This window comes from Ambystoma mexicanum, chromosome 10, assembly GCF_040938575.1.
Source record: "Ambystoma mexicanum isolate Mex_15411 chromosome 10, UKY_AmexF1_1, whole genome shotgun sequence".
Taxonomy (NCBI): domain Eukaryota; kingdom Metazoa; phylum Chordata; class Amphibia; order Caudata; family Ambystomatidae; genus Ambystoma; species Ambystoma mexicanum.
The window spans coordinates 1,268,388,647-1,268,405,674 of NC_090932.1; the positions used below are offsets into that span (position 1 = coordinate 1,268,388,647).

A 17,028-nucleotide genomic window follows, 5' to 3' on the forward strand; every position below is an offset into this window, starting at 1 on the left:
CTGGCAGACGGCATCCCATCACAGGTAATCTTCAACTGGCAGTTGTTACATAGAAAGTGCTTTATATGCTTTGGATCGGAGGGAAGAATTGTGAAGGAAAGAGTCACAGGGGTTGCAGAAAGATACAGTGGCCACATCTGGAGAGTCTTGATGAATATTAAAGTAACCAGGGAAGAGACGTTTGGGGAAAGGAGGTCAGGAGAGGTCAGCCAATTTAGAAAGGAAAAAGGGGTAGGTCTGGGGCCTGCAGATAGTGGCAAGAGTGAGGGGTAGGGTGGGAGAGACACCCATCCTACAGATGAGGCATTCGAAGGAAGTGTAAGATTGAGTGGTAATGATAGTAGCAGGGATCCATTCAAGGTAGACAAGGGCAACTCCACCTCAAGACCAGAGTCCTGGACTTGGAGGGGATCTTGTAGCCATCAGGAAGGAGAGTGTTAAAAGCAGTGACAGAGCTGGCGTTGAATCACATCTCGGTGAGTGCGAGGACGTCTAGCTCAAAGTCTACAAGGAGGTGACAGATGTCAGAGGAGTGTTTGACAGCAGAGCGAGTTTAGCTAAGTGAATCAGGTTGCCACATTTAAAGGTCTTCCGAGGAGGGCTAAAGGGACGTAGGGGAGTGGGGTGGCGCCAGAAAGAAGGCAGACGGAGTGGCAGGTGAGAGGAGGAAGTTAATGAGAGACTGGAGACACCTATCGAGGAGGAGATTGGGCGGAGCTCCCTGGGCCATGATAGTGCCATTTTGATAGACATTAATGATGCATCTAGAAAATGAGACTTATGCGAAGAGAACTTCCCACCTGGTTCCACTATTACTGGTCGAGGAGGAGAAAGTAGAGACCATAGGTCAGGAGAAGGGACAGTGAAGAGGATATCAGTGATAGTCTGTCTGGAGGAAGCCATGACACAGGTATCGGCAATGGGGATGCCTGGGTTGGAAGCCATGAGCGCTTTCTTAAACTTTTTCCTTCCAGAGAGAGGTAGGGTAGGGTAGGGGACAGAGTGGCAGTTAGAGTAGATAGGAGAGACAGAGCACCATGAGTACAGGGGGGAGGTGGGAGGGTCAGGAAGAGAGACTGCACTGTGCACAAAGAATATCACCAGACGGCCCAGCAGCCAATAAAAGAGAGAAGAAACAGAGGTACAGTAAAGTCAGGTCACAGGGATTACAGAAAACACAAATGTGAGATTAGCAATGCAGCACAGACTTGGGAATCAAGTGATACAGTAGGAAGTGACCAATACGTTAGACTAAAATTGCTCACATACAAAATGCTGATGGCGAGGTGGAAACATCTAGATTTGAAATTCAAAAATTAGACTTAAGATTTCTCGCATAGAAACCTCCTTGGCCAATCTGTGGAGGTACTGACTGGGTGGGCAAGGGAAGGAGAAGAGATTTCGGGGGGCGGGGGGGGGGTACTTCCTGGAGGCAGTAAGCAGACAAAACTATCTTCGGAGCACACTCGCGTGAAACAATATGCTGCCTGTATCTTGCGACTCCTGCGCCTCACATGTGACTGATGAAGCAAGTCCTCATTAAGGTCGTTTTGTGTTGGAAGGCTCCAATACCACAGAAGCAGCTGTTATGGAATGTTCTCTGCTCCTGCCACCATGAAAATGCTTCTGCTGTTGGGGCAATTCTAAACTAGACAATCTCACTGACTTTCTCAGTGTCATAATCCTCTCCAAGAGACCAAACACAGGGCCAGCGAGAATTTGACATCTGCCGCTTGCAAGGTTTGAACCCCATATTTGGTGAAGACGGTTTCTATGTATGTGGAAAAACCGAGCGTAGTTTGGGAGCATCATATGTGGCACTTTGACAAAAGCAACTGAGTATGGGGGCATGTGGAATTCTGTATAAATATGCATACAGGCTACATCACATACAATGCCAGAATGCTGGAGTCTGGATCTATATCAAGGGATGAGCAGTCAGTGGAGGATAAGTACTGATTAGAAATGTTTGATTGGAATCCTTTTTTGTTTTCACAATATGCCTACACTGCCTTCATCTAGACCACCACCACCTAAAATTGCATGTTTACTTCTTTTGGGAGACAAACATGCTCCGCTTCTTGCAACCCATTCACATAAGATTATGTATGCTTTCCATAACAAAAAGGTGACAATACACAATTTTACTTTTCAACTTATTTATTATTTCTTTGCAAAATTATTTCTATCTTGAACATACTCTTTCAATCAAGTCTGTGGAAGGGGCCATTCAGGGAAAGATAGTTGGGACCAGGCTGGGAAATCAAGCAAGCAATGGCTTCACCACCCAAAAGATCTTCACTGGGGAAGCAGGGGTTCTATCCCACAAAATACCTTTCTCATGTGAGTCTTGTGTGAACCTCCACTAGGACATATGGTTAATTGTACTAATAGGCATATTCTTTGCACATTTTCTGGGTGTTCTACACTCCAATTGTCCTCGAAGAAAGTCTGATCTGTCACCCACTGATATCTCTTCCATTCATTGCTGTGATTCACTCATTGACGTTGCAGAAATATGAAGGTTGAACCATTTGTCATTCCCACATAGAACCATTTGCCACATTGTCTGCACAGCTGTGATTCACCATCCCACAAGATATGCATTGATGAAGTTGCCAGACTTTCTATCTCAGATGTGTTCGATTTTGGAGACCCCCCCCGAACCCCCCTGCAAAAATTGTTAAGGTATTTAAGAATACCCAGTAACAATAAAAAAAGGGTGCAATAATTGAAGACACCTATAAGAGACTGTAAAGAGCACATCCAATCACGTGCACCACATGTCAGAAAGTAACCAAAGCAAGACATCTCTGAAGGCGGCCAATGTGCATTGTCTCAGTACAGCTTTTTCTGCTCACTAGGATTCACCAAGCACAAGTGTTTCTGCTCATAGAGCCAACGTGTGTTGCTTCTCTGGTGCCAGCCAGCCAAAGGTGCAGCTGATCATACGAAGAGAAGTGGTAGCATGTTTGCACTTTGGGGGCGACGGTGGAGACCGGACTGCTGGCTCATACAATCCATCCGAAGAAGCGTACCTGGATCTGCAGAGTTGAAAAGGAATACAAGAGAGTGTGTGTATAATGTGTATAAACAGTAATCTTTTGTGACCATAGAAATAGACCTCTGAGAGCTAATAACATGCGATGTTTTATTAACATGGTTAACCATAATGTTTTTCAAAGCATGCTTGTAGAAAATATTATATATATATGTGAAACCTCATTAATATACCAGCCAGGGATAGCACCTGGTGTTATTTCTTAGGGTGCACCTACTGCACGGCATGACAGAGTCAGAATAGATTCATGATTAGGGGGGCCCCTTTCTATGAGTGAGCCCAGGGGGAATGATCACTCTGATTTCAGACTGCAATGCAGTGACCATGCAAGGGAAAGACCAGTGTGTAGACCAAAACTAAGGCGTCTGCCTTCTCCATCAGGATGTGCGCTTGATTGAGGCCCTTCTCTTATTTCATTCTCAATTCAGATCTTTGGTATTTATATCTGCAACAAGTTACCCCTAGGTTCAGGAATGACTTTCACATCTGTGTGACCAATGACCTTGAGTCTCATCCATGAAGCAAGTTCCACCTTGTAATATGTCCATCAGCATAGTTTGGGGCAATGTGTAGCATTTGGTTATTGTCTCCCTTTTGTAGCTAATTCATGCCTTCCCCACTGGACAGGGGCGCTTCCACTGTTTGAAACTCGAGTTGCACATAAAAAAAATGAACGTTCCGTGTAGTCCGATTTGGTTGCAAGTCTTTTCAGGAAAGTACATTTTTCTTTTATAATTTTTCCAACCATACATCAGTATATAAAATCAACATCTGTGCCATTGTAGCCACTGTGTACAAACACATGAACATTACAATCATACAGATGATAAACAAACAACTTCAAATTCCTCCCATTCTTCATCAACAATTCTTCAGCATGTCCATCCCTTCAGCACATTCCCCACGGTTAGTCCGGTCCCCCCCTCCCATTTAATTCTGTTTCCCCTTCTGCACTATGTAGGTCCGCCAGGCTTCAAGTTTATCCCATACCTCGTGTGACACAGAATAACATGCCTCCTCATCCCCCATTACCTGAGTTTGTAAAACAATATGCATGTCAGCTCTCACCGATTTGCATGCGTCTCTACGCCACTCACCCTGGGACCCACACTTGCCTTCCAAGCCATAGGTACCACCCTTATGGACAAATAGAGACCCAAGTCTAGCACCCTGTATATAGCCTTACTTCTCCTACCCTTCTGTATGGGCCATAAACCCGGTATTGGTTCAGAGCACCAACTCTTTTCAGACTCCCTTCCAGAACCTCCTTACTCTATCACATTACCACCACATACGCAGGAACGTCCCTGCTGCCCCCGGCACCGTCAACAGGCTGGGTCAGCGCTCGGAACCATCTTGCTCTCCTTTACAGGAGTAATACAAGCCAGTCTCACAATCTTATAATGTATCCATTGAAAGCGAGCGTTCCTTGACCCTAGTTTCGCATGCATAAGAACCCTGTTCCACTCACCATTTGACAATTGCCCCCCCAAATCAATTTCCCATTTGCGTTTCTGACCTGCCACCTTGGAGTACAGCGCAGCTCTATCCGCAGCGTACAAATCAGACATTTCTATCCCCCCGCCCCCCCGCCAATCTCACCATCGTCTCATTCACTCCATGTGTGCATGGGAGTCTTATGTGAAAACCCTCCCAAGTCATTCTCACCCACGCCATCAGTCGCAAATTCCAGGAACTTAAGTCGTGCACGGGGGTGAGCTGCCATCAAGTCCACGAAGGTGATGACCCCATCCCTGTTGTAGACGCCCCCAACCAGGCTCCCACTGCCCAGCTGCCTAGCAGTACCCTTCTCTTACCGTCGAGATGTGTACCCCAGTCTGCTACACGTGAGTGGAGGCTTAGCAATAAATGGCAAGTTTTTTCCAGGGGTCCTGGTGGCCTTCCACCACATAAGTATAATGTTGCTAACTGGCGTTAAAGTCGTCCAAGTTCCCTCTACCGTCATCCTAGCAATTCCACCACCTTTAAGGTGCTCATTCAGTCATAATCCATTCTTTAAGAATATCTGTGTGGGTAAATGAACCTGTACACCATATGCTATAACATCAAGGCCCAATAGTACGATCTAAAGTCCGGCGCCCCTATACCCGCCAGTAGCTGCAATGTGGTGAGCGCTGTTCTCCGAGGGCCGCCTTTTCACAGAAGTCTGGACAGAGTCTATGGATGGCTCGGAAACACGCTTCCAGTATGACCATGTACATCACCTGGAAAATATACAACAATTTTGGGAGCGCAATCCTCTTCAACAACATGCTACATCCCATCAATGAGATCGGAAATCGTCCCCAAAAATCCACTAGTTTACCAAATGCTGCTACCACTTCATCAATATTCTGCCAGTACATCCAGTCCCAATGATCGCTTCCCATTATACTGAGATACCGAAAACCCTCCCCAGCGACATCCATCCATTCCCTGCCCATCTCTGTTGGTAATGCGTAAATCGCAGATTAACCGCCAAACCCTGGAAGATTCTCATAATAACTGTGAGGGGTCGGAGTAAGGAGACGGACACAGTGTTGGTTTGTTTCAGTGTTTTTATTTAAATAATAATAAGGGAGGGAAAAACGCCTCACTAGCCCTAACTCTATGAGGCGTTTCCTTGGCTCAACCAAACAAACTAATGTGACAGTCCTCAGGATGTCAAAATAAATGTCCACAGTCCTGTGTCCAAAATCTATTCTAACCTTCACACTCAAATACCACAAACTATTATCGGGAAAAATAATGTATGGTTAGCTGCTTTCCTGCAGCCTTGCTTTCCGCCCACGATTTTGGTTAACCAACTACTTCTAAAGTAAATCAATCAAAGTACCACCAACCTTCTACAATGCCAAGGCGACAAACCACATCCCTTGTCTTTCCTGTCCCTTTTGCTATAAGGAACTTTAGACCTTTAATTCTCCTACTTCATAAACTATTTAGGAAGTATCTTTCTTCCTTTCTTAAGTGGATTTTTAATATGCCAGGGGAACAATCCTCGACGTTGGCCTTTCATTCAGTCTTCAGTAAAGTATACTTTTGTTCCCACTGATGTCTATGGAAGTTTCTTTATCAGTGCCAGAAAGAACCGGTTAGGAGTATTGGTTCTTCACTGGATATAGTTGCCCCACAGCACTGTTGTACATAAACAATTGTTAATGATACCTTTACTTGTTTCTGGTAGAGTTGGTATACTCTATAAGGGTTAATATTGCCAATGGTTACTCCATTAACCACTGGGACGAGGAAGAGTGGTCTGAATGGTTAGTGTTTCATCCCACGTGGAGCCTTCTTATTATTTTCGCTCTTTTTATATCTGTTGGGTTTGGTGTCTCTGGTAGCCTTGGTATTTTCTTTACCAGTGCCATGACTTTTGTGTCCTCTTGGTACTGAGACGAAGAAGAGTAAGGAATTATCACTTTCCTTTCCGGTAAATCTGTGGTGTGGTGTCCCTTGGGACTTATTATTTTATATGTGCCTGTTTATATCAACCGCTTGGTTAATAGATTCTGTTGGTTTTGCTAATGGCAGCGAGCCGTTTCCCCCACACTCCCAATAGTGTTCCCTTGCAGCAGTAGCCGGGTACTTTGTACCGTTCTTGGCCGAACAGGATGTTTTCACTGCCTTCCTGGTACTTCTTGGTAGCCTCTACTTTCCCTGCTGCAGCTCTCTGACGTGGACCCGGAAATCCCTCCACGCCTCTCTCCCTCAGAGCTCTTGCGATTACGTTTTCTCCGGTACAGTGGGATTCAGTTCCTGGATTGAGTATTCTAATGCCACCTGTGCTCGCACGCCGCCATTCACACCAGGCTGCAAAGCCTCGACTGGTACAACGTTTGTTCTGCAACCTAGGAACGCTGGTCGCGTTCTCGTGTTGACATGAACACCTGATTGCCTGTGGGATTCCACTGTTCCTGCTCTTTCTTCTCTGGTACCCTGCCGAAGTGAGGGTTTTCTCCTTCTGTCTTTTCCTTTAATCTGCTTCTCATTCTTTTACTGCCATGACTTCTGCCATTCTGATAACCACGGCTACTGCTTCCACCCACACGACTACTACTCCCCTGTTTTTCGTCTTGTCCCTCTTCCATTTTGATTTGCTGAGTATTCTTGATAATTGAACAACAACTAGAACACTGCTGACATTTCTCCAGTGCCTCCATGTTGAACCTCCATATCCCAGTAGCCCATGTATTTATCACTGGTGTTCTGTTTCCAGACCACGTTGTTTGATGTGGTCTATGACCATCTAGAGTAGGGTAAAGGAAAGAGACAGTCAATCCATGTCCTATGGAAAGTAGTGGCTTAGTGTTTGTTTGCCATAACAAAGGGACGAAACCTTCAGGCTCGTCACATCACCCACCATCGCAATAACCGGGCCAAATTAAGCACTGGGTCCTTCATGCACAGAAGCACATCATCCACGTATAATGAGATACCATGCCTTACCCCTCTCCCCCCACCTGCAGGCCCATTGCCATTGCTCCATGTCTTTTCTGAACTACCCTAGCCAATGGATCAATAACCAGTGCAAAAAGCAAGGAGGATTATGGGAGTGCGCTGAGTGTTTGGTGCCCATTTCGTTTTTGCAGCAGTCTGCTGCTTCTGTCTATCACTGCTGAGCTGAGGAGGTGGAGCGCCATATAAACCCCTACCTTGGTGGAGCATCAGCAGAGTGCGCTGAGTGTTTTGTGACAGGTGGAGACTACCTCAGAAGACCCACTAAGGACGGCAAGAATGTGAATTCTAAACAAAACAAAATCTATGATATGGGAGTAATAATGCCAGCTGGGAAGAACACCCCACCTATGGGGGAAGCCCTGAAGGGTTCCAGTTATGGAGAACTACCTCCAGGGACTAGCCACACAGGCTTGAAGCCACAAGGAGCTACGGAAGTACTGCCCCTTCAGAAAGTGAAAGAAAGGCTTGAGTACAGAGGGTAGCAATTATCAAGGGAATGCTCGAGGCGAACGGCAGACCCAGAGAACGAGCAGCCACCCCCTTCTGTGCCCACGCACCGGGAGCTTCAGGAATGTTGGGTGGAGGAGAATAATGATCTAGCACTCCTCCCACCCTCCTTTGAGCTGAAAGAAGCGCCATGCCTCCAACTAGATGTTCAATCCTATGGTGTTGCTGCCTTATTTGGAGACAGAGGATGTGTGGCTCCCAATAATGAACCCAGATAGGGAATCCTTGACCACGGATCCCCTCATCAAGCAATCCAAAGAGCAGACGAGGAAGATGATACAAGTCCTCCACAAAAGAGCGGTCAAGGTATAGGTATGATGTTGGAGGGTAATGAGTTAGGGAAAGCAATTGAAACAAAAACTTGGTGCTTATAGCCCGACTATCTAAAGATATCATAGCCTTAACAACTAAAATCTCAACTCAAAGACGTTGGAGTCACCCCGCTGCTATATCTTCTATGGAAGAGTTGAGAGGTTTTCCCATAACTCATCGGAGCGGTAAAGACATCAAAGACTTGAACAATCATACTGTGCTAGCCCAGGATGATCCCCAATATGAAGGGAGTGGAATAGGGGGATTAAGCCTGAGGATCTCGCCCTTTGAACAAGAAAAGAATGAAGATCAAGAAGTCGAAAGCCCGGTGAGATGGCAGCAGCAGAATGTTCGGAACCAAAGAACCTCATCCCTTTCCCACTCTGAAACGGATTCGGATTCATCCGAGAGTGGCCAATATTCTATTCCCCGAAGAGATGTGAGAAGAGAAATGCAATGTCGTTTGGATCCCGGTGACGCAGGAGGAAGGATTGTGAGAGAGGAGATGGCCCGAATGCACCCAACAGTTTATGGCATCATTGGCAATATCGATTGTACCCTTTACAAAGCTATGCGAATCATTAAATGACTCTTTGGGAGATCAGGGTACGCATATAGCCATGGCCCATGCCAAGATGTCCTATCTCGTAAGCTTTGTGATAAAGGTCCAGGGCAGATTTAATAGCAAAGCAGAGGCCTCCTTAAATTGGCAAAATCACCTGAGTGATCTAGCCAGATGCGAGGAGATGAACAAAACAACCTTAATAGAAGCAGTCCTAGAGGACTGCAAATCGATGCAGGCCCAATTCAAACCATACCGGCGACTGCTGTCTCTAGGAATTCAGCCCTAGCCCCCCGATAAGTACTCTGGAAATAGGGGGAATCTGAAAATCCACCAAAAGTACCACCACAAATCTGGATAAAACTTTGAAGAGACAACATGGGGACAGACCAGTGTCCAGCTCCCAAGACCCAGTTGATGAGAGGGGGCAGTAGCTAATGGTTCTTGCGAGGTCGGGTGAAGCACCCCCCCCCAAGGAATGAAGCAGAACATTTCAAGACCGCAGAGGTCACGGCAATAGGAACAAACAACACATTCTCTATTTTTAGAAAGACACAAGGCCCACCAATCCCGATTGGTAATAATAAATCTCACTTGGTCCAGGGAACATTGGAAAAGAAAAGTAAAAACATGAAGATGGGGGTAAAAAGGAAATCAAAGGGGTCAAGGGCGTTCCTGAGACAGCTCCGATCTCCACTCCCTTCCCCATCCACCCAACCAATCAAACACCATAGAAAAGAGCCTATTATTGATCCAAAAGTCCCCTGGAACCTTACTACCCAGAATCAGAGATCAGGACAAAACAACAACCAGAGGCAGGGGGAGTCGGCCGTAATCTCAGACTTGTGTCTAAGTGACTTAATTGAACTTATAACAAGGGAGGAAGATGACGACGAATGGGTCAACACGAGCAGGTCAGAGCTGGTAGAAATGGATAGGCAAGTAATCTCCCTAACCACAGGAAAAGAAAAAAATAAAGAACAAATATAGGCACTGGTCATGTGAACGGCATATTTTGTGTAATGTAAATAATGGTAGATCAAGCCCTTTTGCCAACAAAAGCTCGACATTTCTGGCCGATTATTAACCATAATGCACAATCTCAGGGTGTACAGCAATCTACTACGATAGCAAATGACGCCTGGATAAAACATTTAACTGAAACATCGGTAAAGCAACCCGTGCACCAGGTCGATAATAAAAGAAAAGTTAATTGGTCAATTCATATTGAAAAAGAAGAGATAGAGGGTTTTATTAAAAAATCCTCTAACTCTCGTGCGGCCAGTCCAAATAGCCTCACCAATGCAATACTAAATCTTGACTCAACAACTTGGTCAATTATTCTATTTGAACCTTTTAAAAACATCATAAGAACACAATCAATTCCAGAATCTTGGAAACGAGCTATCATTTCAATATACAAACAGGTCAAAAGAACTAATCCAACAAACTATCGCCTGATAATGCTGTTACATTGTGACAGTAAAATATTAGCTCCCATAGTCCTTCAAGACCTGCTGAAAGGGGTGGAGTGTCACTAAATATAGGCATTTTGACCTTACTGAACGGGCTAACTCCAAACACTTAAAAGAACATAGCCTGAAAAAAAATGAAATGCCAATTTACATAGCTATCTTCGACCTGTCAAAAGCTTTTGACTTGGCCAACAAAGAAAAGCTATCGAATAACTTAAAGAAATGGAACATCCCAGAAGGTCTGTTACAGATAATCATGGCTTTACATGAACAAACTATTGTCTGAGTAAGACTAAACATGATTGGTGATCTAACATCAGAGATGCACATGAAAAAGGGTGTAAGACAAAGGGTGCATCCTTGCAGCTGTCTTGTTTAATCTCTACCTTGCCTATTTCACTGACTTTCAATTAGCTCACTCTTTTGTGAATCTTTCTGTGGGCAAATACAAAATCCATTTCTTGGCCTATGCTGATGATCTCGGACTAATTGACTGTACAATAGGGTTACAGCATTTAATCAAAGGAATGGAATTGTATGCCCATGAAAATTATTTGGATGTGAATTTATTAAAATCAAATATTATATTTGGTAAACAATCACATAAATCCAAATCGCATTGGATGATGAACCAATGTATCTTGCTGATTGTAAAGAAGGTCAAATATTTAGGCTTTCATCTAAATTCCACTCAATCGCTGAAAACTCTAAATGATGAATTGGAAAATAATATACTTCAATATATAAGTCAAATGAAAAAATTGTTAAACTCTCTATGTAGATGTTCGCTTTGTCCTCTTCTCAAATTCTATAGAAGCAAACTAATACTGGTCATGTTATACGGCTTAGAAATCAATTCCGGTGCTCGCTATGTTAATTGTCTCGCTTAGAATGTCAGCTGTGGAAAAAGATACTGCGTTTACCTATGTCTTTGCCAATTTCCCGGTTGCGTTATGAACTTGGTCTGCATTCATTACAATCGCACTTCAATTGGAAAGTTCTTGCGTTATATAGATCAATTCTTCATTCACGCGTGAACTCCCTTTATGAAGATATTGAGGTCAATAGAGTGTCAAAAACAGTAAATATTTGTCTTCCCTACAAGGTGATGTTCAAAAGATCTTGGAAACGTGTGAATCAACTAGTGAGACAATCCCAATAAAGAGAAACAAGCATTAATGAGAGCAGACTGGATTCCAACCAGAGCATCCTTTTCTAACATGAAAAACATTAGAAATGTTGGTGTCTGTGGAAAATCTAGTAATTATGTACTCCCATACTTAAGAAAACTTCTGAATCCAACTTGGTGTTATCAATTACTACGATTTCGTTTAAATCTGGTGAAAACTAACGAAATTGTAAGGATTTGGCAAAAACTAGATCAGGAAGCAGGAGAATGCAACCTATGTGGTGAGGGGTATCCCCAAGACAGGAGACATCTTATAACCTGTACAGCAACACAAATTCCAAGAGAAAAATATTTTGGAAAGTTTGTGCATGACACTGAATGGCTTAACACTCAGGAATTCTGGAATATACTTTCAGCTGGGAAATAAATCTTCTTGTCCATTGCACTTTACTCAAATAGCATTATAATGCAGATTAGATGAAATTCAATTTTGATACAGCTTCACATTTTTATATGTGGACTAGCAATGTGTATTTCCTGGAAATATGTTATTTTATTTGTTTTCTATTTGATAATTGTAATTGTTTATTGTTGTGTGTGTAAAAGGTCCAACTGTGACCAAATGCACAATAAACAAAACAAAAAAGAGAGAGAAGCGGTAATGTTTAGCTCACTTTTCAGGGAGTAGGGCAACTGTGTTTTAATGCTGGGCAGAGAAACCTCTCAATTAGCCTTCTCCAGCAAGTTGAGTGGGCAGAGGCCCTCAGCTGAGGGATTCAAAACTATTACAGATGACAGACAGTTCATCCGAGTGGTTGTGGGATGATTCTCCCACTTTCATGGACCTGAGTTTCCTGGCAAATGTGTGTGGGAGACTTGATTGTTCGTGGTGAGGATGCACACAGCAACTTCCTATTGTTTAAGCTCTCGCTGGTAAATCTTCCCCCTTCCTCAAAAATCATGGAATTCTGGCATCATTGTGTGGAGATGGCAGTATTTTTCTGCAGCAGTTAGTAATAAAGCCAAATGTAAATGTGACCCTGGTGTGCGTGGTTGGCTCAGCCAAAGCCCAGACCTCACCTCATCCTATTGCAACCACAGGGTTCCCTTCTACAGGCCTTTTTTGCACAATGGAGACTGTAGATGTTCTTCTGCAGCTGAAGCTCTTCTGTAGCTGGAGCTTTGCACTTGCTCTTCCTTACCATTGATTTATGTTTTCCAAACTGGACATTTCTCACTTTGTACTGCTTTCTTCAGAACTTTGGTGTCCTCGGTTCATGCCTCTGAACTTCGATTTTAAATCATGCACCAGATGCCCACATTGTGTGCCTTCAGTGCTCGGGTCTTGAGCACTTGTGACAGGAGTGTGCCCTGAATGTTTGACTGTCAGTCCAGGCACCTTAAGAAAGACTTCACAGGTAAATGTCTTGTTTAGGATCCAGACCTCAAAGATGTTCGAGGGCTTTGTACAACAAAAATAGCAGCAGTGGTCTAAGGCGATTTCACCTGTGCTTTCACAGCTTTTCTCCTGTACATCCTGCCCTTAGGGCTCAGTTCTTTCTGGGCAATTCTCCAGTCAGGTCCGCCAACGTGGTTGGGTCCAGAGGCATACCCAAGATATTAAGACCCAAGACTGGTGTCCTTACTGAGGTCTACGTGGGGCCTACATCTGGCTTACGGGTCAAGTTGTGGGTTAACCTTACGTCCAGCCTGCATACCATGGCATGCAGTGAGTTTGAAGGACTTCCATTCATTGGTGAGTGGTGTGTCAGAAGGCCCTGTTTGCCTGGAGTTGATCAACACCAAAGTGGTTCCAAGGCACCTCTCAAAGCGTTCTCAGATTATGGTACATAGGGTACATGTCCTGGACCTGTTGCGCTGGCCCCTAATACACAGCATGGTGAGGCCCATAGGAAACACCAGCATGCGCCAGTCACAGCAAAAGACATACCCACAAGAAACACCAGCATGGCTGCAGTCACAGCGATGGACATGCTGAGTACTCTTCTGATCCGCCACCTTCCTTTGAAGAAAATAAATATTTTGAGTATTTGTGATAGTTACCAATTCTCTGCTCAAGCATAAGAGAAAGAGGCTGGCGACAAGTGAGAAATTGAGGAACATATGGTTGAGGAGGCTACATTAAAGCACATGACTGACAGCTTAGGATGTGACGGGTCAGATGACATGCGTTTCATGGCCTCCGCAAAGGAAGATCCATCATATTACGTTCCAAGTCCATTTAGGTGGTGAGAGAAATCGGCTGATAAAAGGGTCAGTTCATCAGTGACTTTATCAAAGCCCATCTGCCCTGTTTGTGGGAGGAAGCCTGCAGGCTCTTAGCCCCCGACTATGCCTGACTTCTGCTGGGACAATTCATTTTAGCTCATGTTCAAACTTGGGACTAAGGGGTGTCAGGAAGATGGCCCCCACGCAATGACCTTACTTTCTACCTTGGCAGTGCCCTTTGACCTGTGCCAGAACCTGCCATACCCTGTCTCCATTGCAAGATATCCCTAGGGATTTGGACAAAGTGCAGTGTCGGTTTGGTAATGCAGTTCCCTTGTGGTTCTATTTAGGATGCAAGTCCTGTGAGGATGAGCAATAAACTCAGTCACAGCTGAACAAGTAGAGGCTCTTTGACGTATTCCACATGTTATGCTCTTGGATCCTGTGAAAGTCTTTTTCATGAGCATCATTGAGGCCCACCACCCTTAGGGACTGGGAAGGCACCACCCTTTTTAAGCCCCCACCATTGATTTCAGTACTGCGCTCTATTGCAATTTTGGTGCAGCAGGTGTCCACCAAATCCCCACCTCTGCTCATGTCCCCCAAAGGGGTATTTCCTGGTGTTGTCAGTGCTCTCAGGCCCAAGCCCTTTGGTGGAGAAGATGCCGCAATGGATTCGGAAGAACTCATCAGGGCTCCAGTGTTCCATACACTTGTCAGACAGGCAACGTGGTGGATGTGGCTTAAGAAACGAGACAAGATTCCTTCAGAGACATGAGTTTTTGCTCCGCTACCCTCTGCCAGTTGTTAGTGGTAAGGGATTCAGTTGACTGTAGACGTGGTGAAGATGGAAGAGGAAATCCGACATAAGCATTATTCCACACCAGTGGCGAGTAAGGAACTGGACACAAAATACTCAACCATGCAGGTAGAACCTCTGTTCTTGGCTTGGCATCCACCTGAATAGTCATTGGTGACGACAGTGGCTCTTAATAATATCAAGGTTTCTAGGCCTCCTCCTCTGCCCACACACTCAAGGAGTCTAAGCACTGGTCTACTCAGGGAAACAGATTTAGGCTAATTTTTCCGTGCAGCTCTATCAGGCTAGTGTGGATGCTGTCCTGGTGGGATGCAACAACAAGCTACAGCAGGAGATGGCCAATTACACATAGTACATGCCCGTGAACAAGCACAAGAGCTTCTAGGTGGATTTGCACAAGGAAAAACAAGTCTCTCTTGACTTGCTTAGCTTGGCGTTGCACAACATCGACACAGGTGCATGGGGCATGAACCTTGGTGCGGATACCCTTTAGGTCTCCGTCGCTATGCGATGCTCTGTCCATTTCTTTTTTGAGAAGATGAACACATTATAAACTGAAATTTCTCTCATAAACAATCGTGACAGGTAGGGGATTATATTACTCTGTATCATCCAGGTCAGAGAGCGAGGACTTCATTAAAACAATTCAAAATCACTTAGTGGAGAAATGTGAGTCTTCTCCAGAAATGCAAACCCTCTGGCTCACTAGTGTAGATTATTGAGCCAGAGTAATGATATCAGTTGTTGGATTCTTCCAATTTCGCCAATTTTCAAACTATTTCCATATTACCTTATTTTGTCAAAATAATAGAACGTATAGCAGAAGAATTCAAATTGTTTGTGGAAAGTTCGGTCATCCTCCTAAACAATCAGACAGGTTTCTGCTCCGGAATGAGCACTGAAATGAAACTTATTACTATTGTGGATGATCTAAAACGGGCAGCTGATGACCACAGGGTGGCTCTGCTTATATTCTTAGACGGTTGCCAGTCAAAGGATCGAATCTAAAGGGTCGACAGGTCAAAGGATCGACACCAAAGGGTCGACAGGTCAAAGGATCTAATTTTTTTTGTTTTTTTCACATTTTTTTTTTGGGGGGGGGGGTCTGTCCCCCAACCCCCTTTTTTTTGCTAAAAACCACTTTTTTTTCCCTAAACGAAAACCTAAACAAATATATATAATTAAAAAAAAAAATTCGGTCCTTTGACCCGTCGACCCTTTGGTGTCGATCCTTTGACCTGTCGACCCTTTTGATTCGATCCTTTGACTAGACACCTTCTTAGACCTGGCCACACCTTTGACACTGTTGATCATCAGCTTCTCTTGCCCAGTCTGTCGGATGTTGGAGTGGAGGGCCGAGCACTAAAGTGGATTGCAAACTTTTTATCAATTTGTCAGCAGGCAGAGTCATGGCACCTTTCATGTCAGAGTGGCCCCATGGCATGCCGTAGGGCACAGTGCTCTCGCCCCTATTAATACATTGTAGTGTCACACCACATCGTGTCGTAGAACCCTACGATGCGATGTGGAATGCTGAGGATGACACGACTCGAGACAGAGGGAAACGGTTGTATGGAGCTGGAGAGCGGGGCTCACATCTCACCCACATAAATGTATATATTTAGTATGTTAATATAGAAGTTCTAATTCCCAATTGCATCAGTCCCACTCACTTACTACAAGTGACGAGGCGAGACCCATTTGCGCGAGAAGGCACTGATCGCCACTGATCCTTGAGGTGAGCTGGTCAGATGGGTGTCGGAGCAGAGCTGCATCATTTCTCCTGAATGCTGAAACCAGCAATCATCGGCTCTGTAGATTGAAGGCATGGCAATTTTAGAAAAAGAAGCACCTAGCAACGTGGGACACAACCAAGTGATAGTGAGTCATACCAGGAAATCAGGATCCACTTACAGGAACAGCACCTGACGAGTACGCTCTTCCTCATTCCAGTAAAAAAAAAAAAAAAAAAAAAAAAAGAACATTATAATTTTGTTACCTTACCTCCATGTGTTCTGTATAAAACTGGCAATCATAAAATTGAACTGAACCCAGCAACAATTATACCACGACCAGTCAGAGGGCCACGGAAGACATGGCCTTTCATAGTTTTCCTCCCCCGGCAATATTTTTACCTAAAGCTGGAGAACTGACCTTGCCATGGAAAGGCTGGTTTTAAAGTGTTCAACACTATGACAATGTTGTATGTGGTACCAACTACTGTGTAGACAGAAATAAATAATTATTTCTACATTGTCTAGGACCAGCTGAATAAGAGAAGTTTGAAGATCTTCCTGACTTAGCCGATGATGAAAGTGTTGACATGAATGATATATGATAGGTTATTTATACCATGCTTAATACCCAGAGGTTTCTAAGCGCGGACCCGGGGATCAAACCTGTGTTGCTCTGTGTCGTCTTGCTTCCAAGGCGAGCACGTTGCAATGTGCTATCCTCCCGAGACCATGAATA

The 17,028-nt window shown here is 44.5% G+C and overlaps 1 protein-coding gene across 1 annotated transcript in view; it reads right to left on the reverse strand.

Moving 5' to 3' along the window:
- Nucleotides 1-2,142: 2,142 nt before the first annotated feature.
- CFAP73 (cilia and flagella associated protein 73) overlaps nt 2,143-17,028 on the reverse strand; it is a 537,992-nt gene continuing 523,106 nt past the window's right edge. Inside the window, exon 8 of the mRNA XM_069619244.1 lies at nt 2,143-3,044. The gene's annotated coding sequence lies outside the window, so the exon portion shown is untranslated. The remainder of the gene's footprint in view (nt 3,045-17,028) is intronic.